Genomic DNA, 13,034 nt, shown 5'->3' on the forward strand with positions numbered 1-13,034 from the left:
CTGAGCCACTCAGCTCAAAGAGCAGCCCGGGATAGGTTGCCCACCAGGGGATCTCCAAGGGGTCCAGCTATACAGTTGATAACCTGGCCATTTCTCGGTGACTCCCACTGGGTTGAGCCCTCATGGTAGAGGGTACCCAAAACTAGGGAACCAGACCTGGCTGGAGGAGCTCTGTGATGTGAGAAAGAGGGGCCCCAGCATGGGTGCCAAGGCCAGCCGACAGCCCCTGCATTTCCTAGAGAAGGTGAAGAAGGAGGCTGACTAGCCGGAGCAGTGGGTGTGCTCCAGCGGGAAGAGGGCAGGCCCGGGGAAAGGTGTCTGAGAGTACAGATGCCTGGCCTGGGTAATGTTGCCCGTGGAGGAGCCTAGGAGGGAAGCCAAGGCAGGGAGAGGTTGCCAGCTTCCCTTCCTTGTCTGGGCAGGATCCCGAAGCTCATAAGACCTCTGTTCCCTTTAAGAACTGCAGCTACTAAAGGAGAAACCAGTCTTGGCCGTGGCACTGACCAGTGTCCATCCCTCCCAGACCTCCTGGTTAGAAAACCCTGCAGTGAGGTGAGTGGGGCAGGTGCCACCGATCTCCCGATTTTGCTGCTGCATCTCAGGGCTGTTGGGAGACTGTTTCAAGGTCACTCAGCACGTAAGAGGCACATTCAGGGTTTGAAATTGGATCTTCCAACTCTGAAGTCCAAGATCTTTCTGATATTCACGCCACCTTGCCCACATACCTCAGGGGGTATGCACCTTCCTTTCATAAAGGAGGCTACTGTGGACAAACTGCTTTGTAAATCCTTGAAATCTTTTGTGAGATGTGCTGTTGATAGATTTGGGAAACAGACAAACTCATGACGCTCAGAGAGGTTAAATGGCTGAGCCAGAGTCACACAGCAAAGCCAGGGTTAATTCAAATGCATTCACCTGCTCTCAAGAATCCTGAAGAGAATTCGTTGTCAGAGGGCAAAGGGTCTAACCAGGCTCTGCCTCTGCCTTGCTTTCTGGGGCCCAGCTTTCTGTTTTGAGGGGGATCATTGTATTTCCAAGAGGTAAAAAGGGAAGCAAAGTAAGTGTGACACCTGGAAGTCTGAGAAAGGACCACTTTACCAGTAGGTAAGGATGCTCCTGACAGCTCACAAACATGGGCAAATGTCTGTTCCCGGACGGGCTAAAATCCAGGGCTCTCCACAGAGGGAGGTGATGGAAATGATTGTCCACCTCAGGGTAGTGCCAAAGGGAAAGATCTTCAAACATGTCATTTCCTTAAAGGGTAATACAAGCCCATTAGACCACTCCACTTTATACAGAAAGCAGGCAAGCAACCACTTTTATCACTATTATTATTATAAGTGGGAACAAGAGAGGCTTCCCAAAGCCACAGTGATTCACTAAAGGAACCCTCCAGGGAGGCGACTCATGGCATAGCTATGGGGTAACGGAGGCAGCCACTGGATTTGGGGTCAGAAGGTATGGGTTGTGTGATCTTCAGAGAGTCATTCCCTTGCTGAACCTCAGTGTCCTCCTCCACAGACCCGCACACTCTTCAGGGGGTGATGGGGATGGGCGTGTGACGCGGCGTGTGTACCAGAGGAGCAGCGAGGAGTCCCCTGGCCACCCGCCCGGGACACTTCATTCATGGCGTCAGCATGCCCTTTTCACCCTGTGCTATGGCTTCCTGCTGGCTTCACTGAGTGTCTCCTGGTCAGCCCACCACCTGCTACACTGTGGTGCTCAATGAATGTGTTTGGGATGAAGGAATAAACAACTTGTTTTCCCATTCATTGAACTGGAAAATCTGAAAAGCACGATGCAGACTTTGGCATTTTTTTTTTAACACAGATAACACGTGAATCACAATGCAAAGAGGCTCATTTTCTAAATCTCTGGCCGGAACCAGACACCTAGAAACAGAATACGCGAGGGATGGTCAGAAATGGCACAAAGCATTTTGCACTCTTTCATTTCTGCTCCTTTGGCACAAGGAACTTTGTCCCGAGGAGGTTCGGTCTCTCCCCAACCAGCTCCCCAGTGCTCACGGCACCACATCCTCCTAGATGTTCCAGGTGGAGGACACAGTCAGGCTGAACCCCCCGATCCCCTCCTCTACATCCCATCTCACTCCCAGGAAACCGAGGCCTGGGAAGGAGAAGTGACTTGTTCCAGACCCCCTGGAACCCGGTCAGCAAGGCAAGCTGAGAGCTCAGGAGTCTGAGAGTGTCCCCAGGGCACTTTCAGCCCAGCTGTGTTCCTGACAGGGCACAGCGTGAGCAGGGCTGCCGGAAGCCCTGGATCACCGTGAGCTTAAGTTTGGCTCCAAAATCAGGGGCTCATACAGAGGATCCAGTAGCTTAATTCAGTAAGCATTTGCCGAGCATCTGTCAAGTGCCAGGCACTGGCTTTTTGATGTAAAATATGGGGGTTCACAACAGTTTTGTTTTGGGCAGGCCGCTCCAGATTAGGCGCCCACACTCGGGTTAGTGGTCACTTTCCTCTTGTGGGGAGGAGTCTGAGAGATGCCCTCCAGCCTGCGGACGGCCCCGCCCGTCCTCTCTCTGTCCTGGGGGCTTCCTGCCCTGGTCTCCAGGCCTCATGATTGAAGAGTCACTCTTCCCCGTCCTGGGATGGGCCCTGCTGTCGCGCTGTCCCTTCTTCTCTACGGCAGCAGCATCCAGCACTTTCTCCTGCCCCCAGGGATGGTGGTGGAGGCAGCTGCGAAGGAGAGGGTCACGACACTGTGACTCTGGGGACAGGGCCAGCTCCTGCACTTCCCTTCTGCCTGGCAGCTGCCCAGGACTTTAACAGGAAGGTGCCCCTTCATCCTGGTTGTTCTGTGGCCTTGGGAGACCATGGCCCAGAGCCGAGAGGCAGCCAGGCACGCTGAGCATCACTGTACTCCAGGCCAAGACGGTTTCCTAGGGAAGGCTGCGAAACAGAGCCAAACAAGCCCTGTGTCCAGACGAAGAAGAAAATAGAAAACACCAGGAGAGGAACCGGACGCAGGGGCGGGAGTGGAGCAAGAGGAAGTGTCTGGGGAGCGCTGGTCTCTGGCTGGTTGCTCTCAGTCTCGATATGGCTCACGGCTGGAAGTATGGCCGAGCTGGAAGGGGCCTCTGTGACCATATAGTCCATCCCCTTACGTCACAAATGGGAAACAAGGCCCAGAGAGGGCAGGGAGCCGCCCCAGCTGCACAGCTGGATAGAGACAGGGCAGGACGGGGCTCACCGAGCTGGTGGTCTGGCGTGTGTGTCTGGAGGCTGCTGTCTTCACCTCCCCTAGCCGCCCCCTCTTCCTGTTCACTCTGCTCTTGGTCACATATAGAAAGGCAGCTTTTCTGATGGCATTCTGCAAGTTTAAACCCCGTTGGTCCGGATCCAAAAATGTGTCCAAATCACATGCATGACTGCCGTTTCGTGCAATTCTGCATCCACTGAAACCTAACCACAGCCTGGGAGGGACACAGGCAGGGATGTGACCAGCCTCTGGCTGTCCCCACTCAGGAAGGCCTGAGATACAGCCAGAGCCCCCAAGACCTTCCTAGAAGAGGCAGCCGGAGCAGGGCAGCTACACCCTGCTGACCGCACTGCTCACACTAACGGTTTTCCCAAAGGAGAGATCTTGCTCTGGACACTGATTTGAAGCCTCTCGCTCTGGCCCAATATTATAACAACCATCCATCCTGCTCCTGGGGTTTGATGGAAACAAAAAGAACAAAGAAAGAGAAATAAAAATCCCTGGGTTTCTTTCTAGCTGTGCTGTGCATGAGCTGTGTGACCTTGGGCCGGTCCCTTCACCTCTCTGGGCTTCCTTTCCCTCATTTTGACATGGAAGCATGTCTACATAAGCCCTTAGATCTATCCAGCCCCTAGACTCTCTGACTCATATAAACTCAAGGAAGACCAGCCCACGCCCTGCCCAGGACTCTCCCCTCACGTGGCTTCCTCAGTGCACTGAGCTCAGAGTTTTTGATCACGGGAATCCTCACTCCCAGAGCATGGAGCTAAAGAATCCTCCACTTTACAGAGAGGAAAGTCATTCTGTAAGGAGAAGCTCCTTTCTGTTTACTTTCTCCCACCATGTTACCTTAGGAACACATATACCAAGCTAACCAGAATTAAACCAACTTTCTCCATGGGTGAAAAATTGGTATTTATTGTGTATCAACAGCCTCAGTAAAGAAACCTCTTGGTTTTCTGATGCTGAGGATGTTCTAGATCTAATCCGGTGTGCCACTTTCCCCCTCAAGCTCGTCACTGAAACTCTTGGGTACCCACGCTATAAGCCTGCACTTGAACCTTGCAGATTTGCTCTTGCGTTAAAAGAAGGGGTGGGGTGGGGGTGGGGTCTTTCTCTCGTTACGTCCAGGTTTCATCTCGTCTGGTGCATCTGACACTGCTGTGGTCAGGCCCCCTGTGCTGGGCACAGCCTGCCTAACTGGACATGGTGACCCCGGTCTTTAGAGTGGCCTGTCTCATGCTTCCTCAACCAAAAGTCTAACTTCTCTTTCCTTATGACTTCTCTGCCCTGCCAGCTGAGACGGGAAATTTTAAGAACTGAATTCTTTATATAAAGACAAGTGGCCCGCTTTCGACGACTTTTCGATGTCATCATCCTCTGCCTACCCAGCACCTGAAGCAGAAGAGAACTGTTCTTTGTGAAGCACAGCACCAAGTTCACGCAGCTCCTTCTGGAATACCTGGCCTCACGTGGACTTGGACCCTCTCTCCCTTTCCTGCTACCTCTGTCCTGGGCACCATTTCTCAGGGAGCACTGGTTACAAAATTGCAAAATTACAGAACAGCTATAAGACCGCAAGGACATACTCATGTCCCCTTGGGACCTGGGCTCAAAACTGGTACTCTGTCACTTCTGCCTCATTCTACCGGCCGAAGTTGGCCACATGGAGAATACTGTGCTTTCAGGGGAGAAACTCCAAAGTTACAAAGTAAAGAACTTGGGTACAGAAAAGGGTAAGGAATTGGGGCCATTAATGAAATTAACTGACCACATCCCCAAATTCTCCCATGCTTTGGGCCGTCATCAGACCCTCCCTCTTCTGTCTGCAGCTGCTCCCTCTCTACTTGATCAGAACCCAACCCAAAATATGTTTAAAGCCTTCCTGACTTAAGACAAAAGTATTGCCTAACCCCTTAAGCCCTGATCACCCTCTGTCTCCCTCCCTCTATTCTTCAGGAAATTTAATCCAAGAAAGAAAGAAAGACTATAAAATAAGAAAGTATATATATAATATAAAAAGAATATAAAATATAGAAACATGTTGCTCATAATGGTGAAACTGGAGGCAGTGTCAACATCAAAAGAGGAGGAAGAATTTGGCAAAGTGCTGTGCATGGTGGGTGGTTGGCTGGTCATTATACAGTCATTATAAATGATGGTTATGAAGACTACACAGTAATATTTTTAAAAATTCATATGAGATCAAGTTAATTGGAAAAAATACATAGACCACACATACAAGACTGTTATAACTATGTTAACAATATAACTGCGGTATATGAACCTGATGAAACCTGAATCAGGTCTGTGGACTGTACCAGTGCCAGTTTCCTGGGTTTGATACTATTTCTATATAAATACTATATTTATATAAGACGTTACCATTGGGGGAAACTGGATGAAGGGCACATGGAAACTTTCTGCTCTATTTTTTCAACCTCCCATGAATTTATAATTATTTCAAAATAAGAAGTTTCTTTTAAGCCTCAAAACATACACAGGAAAAAAAATTAAAATCTTGAAAATTTAAAAAAATTTTTAAAAATTAAAATCCTGGAAAAACTTAAATGGCTCTATTATGTGGTTGAAATGGGAGGGATTTTTTTCCTTTTTTCCTGAATTTTCCCCTTTCCATATTGTATTACGTGGGAAATGCCCACTGTATTTCAAGAAAGAAATCCTAGATTTTTTTTTTCCACCTGGTCTGAGCTCCCCCTCCCCCACCAGGCACGTGGCTGGCGTCTGGTGGCGGCCCCACTGTGGCTCCTTCTCCTACTTGCCTCTGCCGTCTACCTCCAGACAGCACTCTCCCTAAGGCAAGGGCTGGGGCGCGCCACCTTTGCACATCTCTCTTCTCAGTGCTCAGACCGGGGCTTCCTGCGAACTTACTCAATATTCAACAAATATGTGCTGAACCAAAAACTCTCCCGGACACTGGCAATCCTGACCCCATGCCAAGGTGCATGGAAGTGCACCTACCTTCAAAAGACTCACCATCTCCAGAACCAACCCAGTAAAGCTCCGTGCAGGGGTGACAGAGGATGGTGAACACAGAGAGGAAGAGTCAGCTGTGTCTCAGGTGGCCCGGAGGGCTTCACCGAGGAGGTGACCCTGGGGCTGGGCCAGGGGGTGAGGAGGGGGTCACTAGCTGGCCGCTCAGAACGGTGTTTTCCAGATAAAAAGACACCTTGGACAGAGACTTGGGGAAACAGAAGAGCCCGAGTGTGCACGGGCAATTTGAATCCATCATTTTCATCTTGGAATATTTTAACTGGAAATATTTCTAGTCAGAATTACATAAGCAGTAGTGAATTTTTGTCAGGAAAATATTTTCCAGCATGAGCTCTGTTGAGCCGATTTATTTCCTTTGTCAACTTTTCTATACAATGTGGTTAGCTGCTCTTCTGTTTTTCCTTCCTCTCATGTTACCAGAATTATTTTTGTCATCTCTCCTTTTTTACCTTTTGCATTCAAAGAGAAAAGTTTTCATTTATTCATCTGTTTATTTTGTTCACATCAAATTGGACTGATTAAACCTTTTGCCATTATGAGGATGTATGTCTTTATTTCCATCAACTTTGACTTCTCTGGGTCAAATTTTATATAAATTAATATGGTCTAGAATTTCTAAAATTTTATTTTATTTTATTTTTTTGGTTGCAAAACAATTTTACCAAAGATATTTTTTTTGCCATTATCGCTTTTTTTTTGTTTAGACTTTTTTCTCCTAGAAATATTCATTATACATTGCGTGAACTTCTGTGCCTTTTTGTTTCTGAGATTGCTCACAACAAAACTGAATGGATTTGAGACAGATGAAGAGAGCAGACCTGCAGAAGGCAAGAGCCCGAGAGACAGGAGAAGGCTGCCGCACCCCTGGCACCCTGCCTGCCAAAGGGAGGGGGGCTCACTGTCTCCTTTTGTTTGGAGAACAAAACTCGGTACCCTTTAAAGGAAGATAAGAAGGTCCTGGGCCCCTACAGAATATCATTCACAACATCATATGATGTGATATCACAGTATCATCACATCATCTGTTGCACGATAGAAAATCAATCACTAGACCTGTGAAGAGACAGAAATATGCAATGATGGGCAAGAGGAAAAGCAGTTAATGGTCCCAATGGAAATCTTTAACAAGGGGGGAAAAGGCATCCGTTGTGTATTTCAGAAGGACCACTGAGAAGGGACTGGTCCAGGGGGAGACAGTGAGCCCTGTTGGCAGAATGTCCTAGTGGCTCTGAAGGAGATACACACGAAGGTTGTGAAGATCTGTGAGTATTGTGTTTGTACTACGATCGCAAAATGTCAGAGCTGAAAAAATCTTAGCTAGTGTCCTATCTACTCCTCACATTTCCTGTGAGGGAAGTGGGGCTCAGAGAGGATGTGTGATTTCCCTAAGATCCCACAGCCATTTCAAAGATAAACCTGGATTAGAAACCATAACTTTCCCGTATCACATGGCCTCCCTGTGACGACCTTGTGCTAAAACCGGGTCTCTGGGGTGACTCATGTGCGTTCAGAGCAGGGGAAGTCCCAGCCATAGTTTCTAAGATGACGCCAAAGTGTCATTTCTTCTTTCTTCTCCCACGTAGGATGAGGAGGTTTCCAGTAAGCTGTCAGAGAGCGACACAACGGCATCACAAGCCAGGCCCTTCGAGCCCGTTCACGCAAGTAGTTGCGACGTGAGTCTTCCGAGACTTGATTTCTAGAAATGCGTGTGCTTCAGGCTCACGCTGGAATCTGTTCAGCTGCTGCTCAGAAGCAACATGAAGAGGGGGGACTGTGGCTCTGATCAGGGACGGTGCTGGGTTCAGGGTTCAGTTCGGAGCATCCAGAGGAAAAGGAGAATACATTCCATGACCTCAGTTTGCACTTGAAGATGTGGCTTTCAGCAACACACAGGGGCAAGCAAGGATGGTGGGGGATGGACTGTGGCCCCTTCCTAATTCTGGGAACAAACACAAGGCATCCACAGGAGGTCTGTCGGCCATCTCTCTCCCAAACAGCCCCCAACTCAACCCATCCCTCGGCTGCTCTTGTCTAACCTCTCTTCCAAGCACTTGACGTGTCTGACAATACAACAGGCTCCCTCTTATAGAAGCAAGCTCCTTCCTCTTTCCTAGAGCTGGTCAAGCCTGATCTGCACAACCAAGGGGGTTCAACCCTATTGGGTTCAATCCTTTCTTGAGAGCTTGCTGCTGTCTGGGACTTGGTGCTGGTGCTCAACGAGGGTGCTAAAAGGATCAGAACAGCCTAGCCCGGGGGCTGGCCATGCCCTCTATGGCTCCTTCCTACTCTACAATGCATGGAATTCTCCTATTTGCTGTAGAGGGTAAGAGGCTACCCTTTATTGAGTACCTCCTGGGCCAAGTAGGTGGCACTGGTTTTATGCACATGGTTTAATTTAATCCTGACCACAACACTGTGAAGCAGGCATCCTCGCATTTGCTGATTTCATTAAACAGGAAACCTAGGCTCCAGAGGTCAAGTCTTTGCCCAAGATCACGCAACGCATCACCCATGTCCACATCCCTTTGACTTCAAAGGCAGTGCTCTGTCTGCCGCATTGCACTGCCTCCAGAAGTATGAAGAGGGGACTGCACTTGGGGAAACTCTCGGGCCCTGTGAATTTGTAACTGAGTGTATTCAGAACATATACCCATAATGGGAGGAGGTCTGGAAAAACAAAAATACATTCATGAGAAGTAGCAGCTAACACCTGTAATATTTCTGACCCAAATGTTGTGGGATATTCAAATCTTTAAAAATCCACCATGGCAGAAGATCAGAAACCAGAAGAAAAGACGAGGGGGTGTGTGTGTGGTTGTGTGTGTGTCCGCTCAGGCATGGACGCGACCGTCAGCGCGTGTGATGATGGTCTCACACACTCAGATGTGCACGTGTGTGTGAACACATCAGGAAGCATGTTTCCACAGGTAAACAATACACTTACTTCATTTATCAAAGCACAGAAAACAAAATAAAACCAAAAAAGCTTCCGTTTTTATTTACAAGATGGTCTTCAAAGATCTATCCAACTGACTTGCAATATTAACTTCTCCTGGGATTTTCAAATCATTTATTTAATCATTTAAACGTGCATGGAGTGGCACATTCTGAGTTCTTAGGAACCAATAGCAAGGAAACACACATACATCATGACTTACCCAAGTGAGTAGTAATTAAACTCTTGCTGGTCAGGTTCTCTGGAAATTCTTATCTAGGGTTTGCATGCATGTGTTGGGGCCAGGAAAACCAGATCTGCCCAACCCGGGCTTAGGGAGGGCCTGGCTGAGGGCAGAGGAGACAAGCTGGCAGATTTCAGGCCAGAAGACCTGCATTCTTTAGTCTGCTCCTTCTGGAACTGCAAGAACCTAGCAGGACCCAGGGGCAACCAGCTTATTTTTAGAAAGTGCTTCAAGTCCTCCAAGTGTACACAGGCGTGAAGAGAAGAGCTTACTGATCCAACCGATGCTGCCAGAGGTTACTGGTCCAATCGACTGATTCCAGAGGGAATCAAGAGCGGAGGGAGGGCCACCTGTTAGAACTGGCAGCCGGGGAACGATCTCTGTGAAGGGCTGAGCAAGAGGGCCACTGGCTGAGGCTTTCCTCATGCAACCCCTGCTCTGCCCAAACAACAATTCCTGGGATAATTCAATGAGCAATTGTTCCTTTTTACCTGCAGAGTTATCCAAGGAAGTGTGGATTTACCAGCCACTCAAGAGAAGTTCTAGGTGGGTTCAGTTTAATTCAACAAAAATGTATTGCAGGTCTACAGCCGGCACACATGGGCCCAGGGAGCAGAGAAACACAACTGAGCTGGAGCAATTGTGAGACTATGAAACACACCCATGGCAGTCAGCAGTCACTCATCACAGCCTCTCTCCAGCAGGACCAGGCGTGGCCGAAGGACCGCCTCAGCAGAGCCATCCCGGTAGCCACCACACGGGACCAGGATTGGCACTCGGGATGGAAACGATTTGCTGTCGTGGGTTTGGGTTCTGGCTGGGCTTCTGGACTGCGTTTGGTAAATAAGGCATGAACAAAAGCTCCTGAACTCTAGAAACCTGTAACTGGGGGAAAAACAAACATCTGGGGGGGGATGAGGGGCTCTTTCCTTCCTGACTCACTGACTCGAGCCACCTGCTGCCTGGTGTTGAGAATGAGACGCTTTTCAGCTCAGGAAGCCAGGAAACAGATCATGCTCACAGAACCATGGGAAACACTGGGGTTCCAATCCAATCCCCACCCACCCGCCATGCCGGCTCCTTCCAGGCAAGCTTGCCTCCTCTGAGGTCCTTGTCATTCTAGCTGCAGGCTGTGCCCCCCCCCCGACGCTTCCCCACAACAGGACCCCCCCTCAACCCCCAGCCTCGGTGCCCAGCCTTTTCCACCCTCATGTTAGAAATGGCCAGGTTTCCATGACCTCCCTGAAAGCTGCTGTATGGGAGACTGTTTGGAAACCACACCAAGCTGCTCCAGGGACTGACTTCCAGCCATTCTTCTCACTGGTAAAAGCTCAGCTTCCCCAGAGACTCTCGTGAGCTGGAAACACAAAGCCCACAGCAGTCTCTCCAGTTTCTGGGCTGTACGATTCAGGGCTCAGGGGCGACGTGAACAGCCAGCAGCCCGGGAGACACTTGCCAAGCGCATCCTTCTAGGGGATCTTGCGTTAGCAGGTGCAAGGAGGAGGCAGGCGCTGCATTATCTCCATTTATGCTGTGCTGTCAGCACTGCCCCAAGCACTCTTTATTATCTTTGTCATCATCCCCAAACATGCAATAAGCCCCTGCCTGGGGCACCGGCCTCTGTTAGTTCAACGACAGTCCTGCTGGGGAAAGAAGCTCTTTGCAAAAAGTGGTAAGCACCAAGCAACAGCTCCTGTGCTCCAGCCGAACCAACAGCACAGAAACTCATAAGGCTACACAAGTTCTGAGAAGCATGTTGAAAAATAAAGATAAAACCAGTATCTCATGATGCTGATTTTTCTTACATTTTCCTTAAAAAGCTAACGAGAATCTTTTGGACCCAGGGAACAAGGAATAACTAGGTAAGATTTTTCCATTTAAAAAATGATTTTTCAATCATTTTATCTTTTCAATAAAGATTCTATTTCCAATATCAAGTTCACGGCTTGCCCTGCTAAGAACTTGTGCATGATTTGGGGCAGCTACAGGGCTTCTCTGGATAGCTACAATTTGGCTTATAAAATGAAGAGGTTTGTCTAGATGGTTTCCAAACTCTCCTGGTGATAAAAAATCAGAAACCTTGTAAAAACATCTAGCTTCCCTGGCCCCTCCCTTAGAGGTGCTGGCTCTGGAGGCCTGGCATGGAACCCAAGTTGGAATTCGTCATTTAAACAAGTACCTCAGATGATTGTCGACATCAAGTGATTTTGGGAAACACTGGGCTGGAAGAGATCTACCCTGCATGCCCCAACCAACCCCACAGCCCATGCAAGTGTGTGCGTGTATGTGTGTGTGTGGGGTGGGGTATGGAGGAAAAGGCGTGTCTTTGGGCTCATGAAACTGTCAACTGGGTGTTACATCTCAAAAAGATTTTAGATTGTCAGCTTTTCTAGAATTAGTCACTGCATGATCACTTCAATGCCCGGGCAGCCAACATGCAGATGTGACCTGCTTGTCTCTGTCCTGTGGCTCGGGTTTGCTTTCCTCCAGAGACCTCTGCCCCTTCTTCCAGGAAGAGCGGTGGACCAGGGCCTGCAGCTGGAGTGTCGCATCAGCTGTTCTCACAGGCTGCACTTCCTCGAGTTTCTAGAAAACTCACCATCTTCCCAGCCCCTTTCAGTGCAGCCCAGGGCTCCGGAAGGCCTGTTTGAGGGAGGCAAGCATTGGTAGCCTGGAAGTGGAGCCCCCAGGGGCAGGGGCCAGAGATAGGCTGGTGGGGGAGGCAGAGCGCGGGGCAGGCTGGGGCCCGTCTGAACCCACCCCTGCCCATCACAGCTGCCAGCCTGAGCTTCGTCATCTGTAAATAACCCGTGCAGGGTTGTCGTGGGGGTCAGATGAGCTCCTGGGTGAGTCTGTTTCGGTGTCGTGTGCCTTCGCCATCTGCACACGTCACCATTCTCCGCTCCCCTCGAAAGCTGCACCTGCAGACCAGCAAGTTTCTAGTGGCTAGACCTAGTTTTTCTTAGCCCCTTAGACCGTGGAGATGCAAATTGTTGCACACCTGGAGAGTCATTTAGGTTATTTTCCTTTCCCAGCCCCGTTTTTGACCTCAGAGCAAAGACATAAAATCCTCAGGGCCCCAGGGCACAGCATTGGGGTTCGTTGAGACAGGAAAACCCCAGAGCCAGAGATGAAAAAAAACCATCACTTACCTGAAGGGTGGGTGGGGAGGCGACAGCCCGGTGATGGTGGGGGGGGTGGGTGGGAAGTGTCCCAAGCAGGGGAGACTCCACATGGACTGGCCCTGAGGTTTGAAGGAGCGTCCCGGTTCAAGGATGTGAGAGGCACTCAGTGGGGACGAGGAGATAAAAAGAAGCCAACCCACACGGGGAGTTGGAATGTTACCCTACATGCAGGGAGAACATTTGAGCTGGGGAGCAAAATACTTTTTGAAGGGGATTCGGGAAGATCTGCTGATGGGAGCGGGAGCAGGCGCCGAGGGTAAGATCCTGAGCTGCTTCTCAGCGTGCTGTTACTTGCAAGAGCGCATTGAAGTCTCACGACACCCTTGTGAGGTGACTGCTATTATCCTTGTTACCCTGGGGCTGAGTAGCCCTGAGAAACAGGCTCAGAGAGGTTGAGGTTTGCCTAGAGGCCACTCAACTGGTGAGCTATGG

At 49.6% G+C, this 13,034-nt stretch overlaps 1 long non-coding RNA gene across 1 annotated transcript; it reads right to left on the reverse strand.

The window, feature by feature from the left end:
- Positions 1-11,771: 11,771 nt before the first annotated feature.
- On the reverse strand, positions 11,772-12,825 carry LOC140698507 (uncharacterized). The gene is made up of 2 exons (XR_012076315.1): positions 12,570-12,825; positions 11,772-12,060 (listed from the first exon to the last, which is right to left on the reverse strand). It is a non-coding gene; the product is annotated as an uncharacterized lncRNA (long non-coding RNA).
- Positions 12,826-13,034: the final 209 nt, after the last annotated feature.

Source organism: Vicugna pacos, chromosome 9, assembly GCF_048564905.1.
Source record: "Vicugna pacos chromosome 9, VicPac4, whole genome shotgun sequence".
Lineage (NCBI taxonomy): Eukaryota > Metazoa > Chordata > Mammalia > Artiodactyla > Camelidae > Vicugna > Vicugna pacos.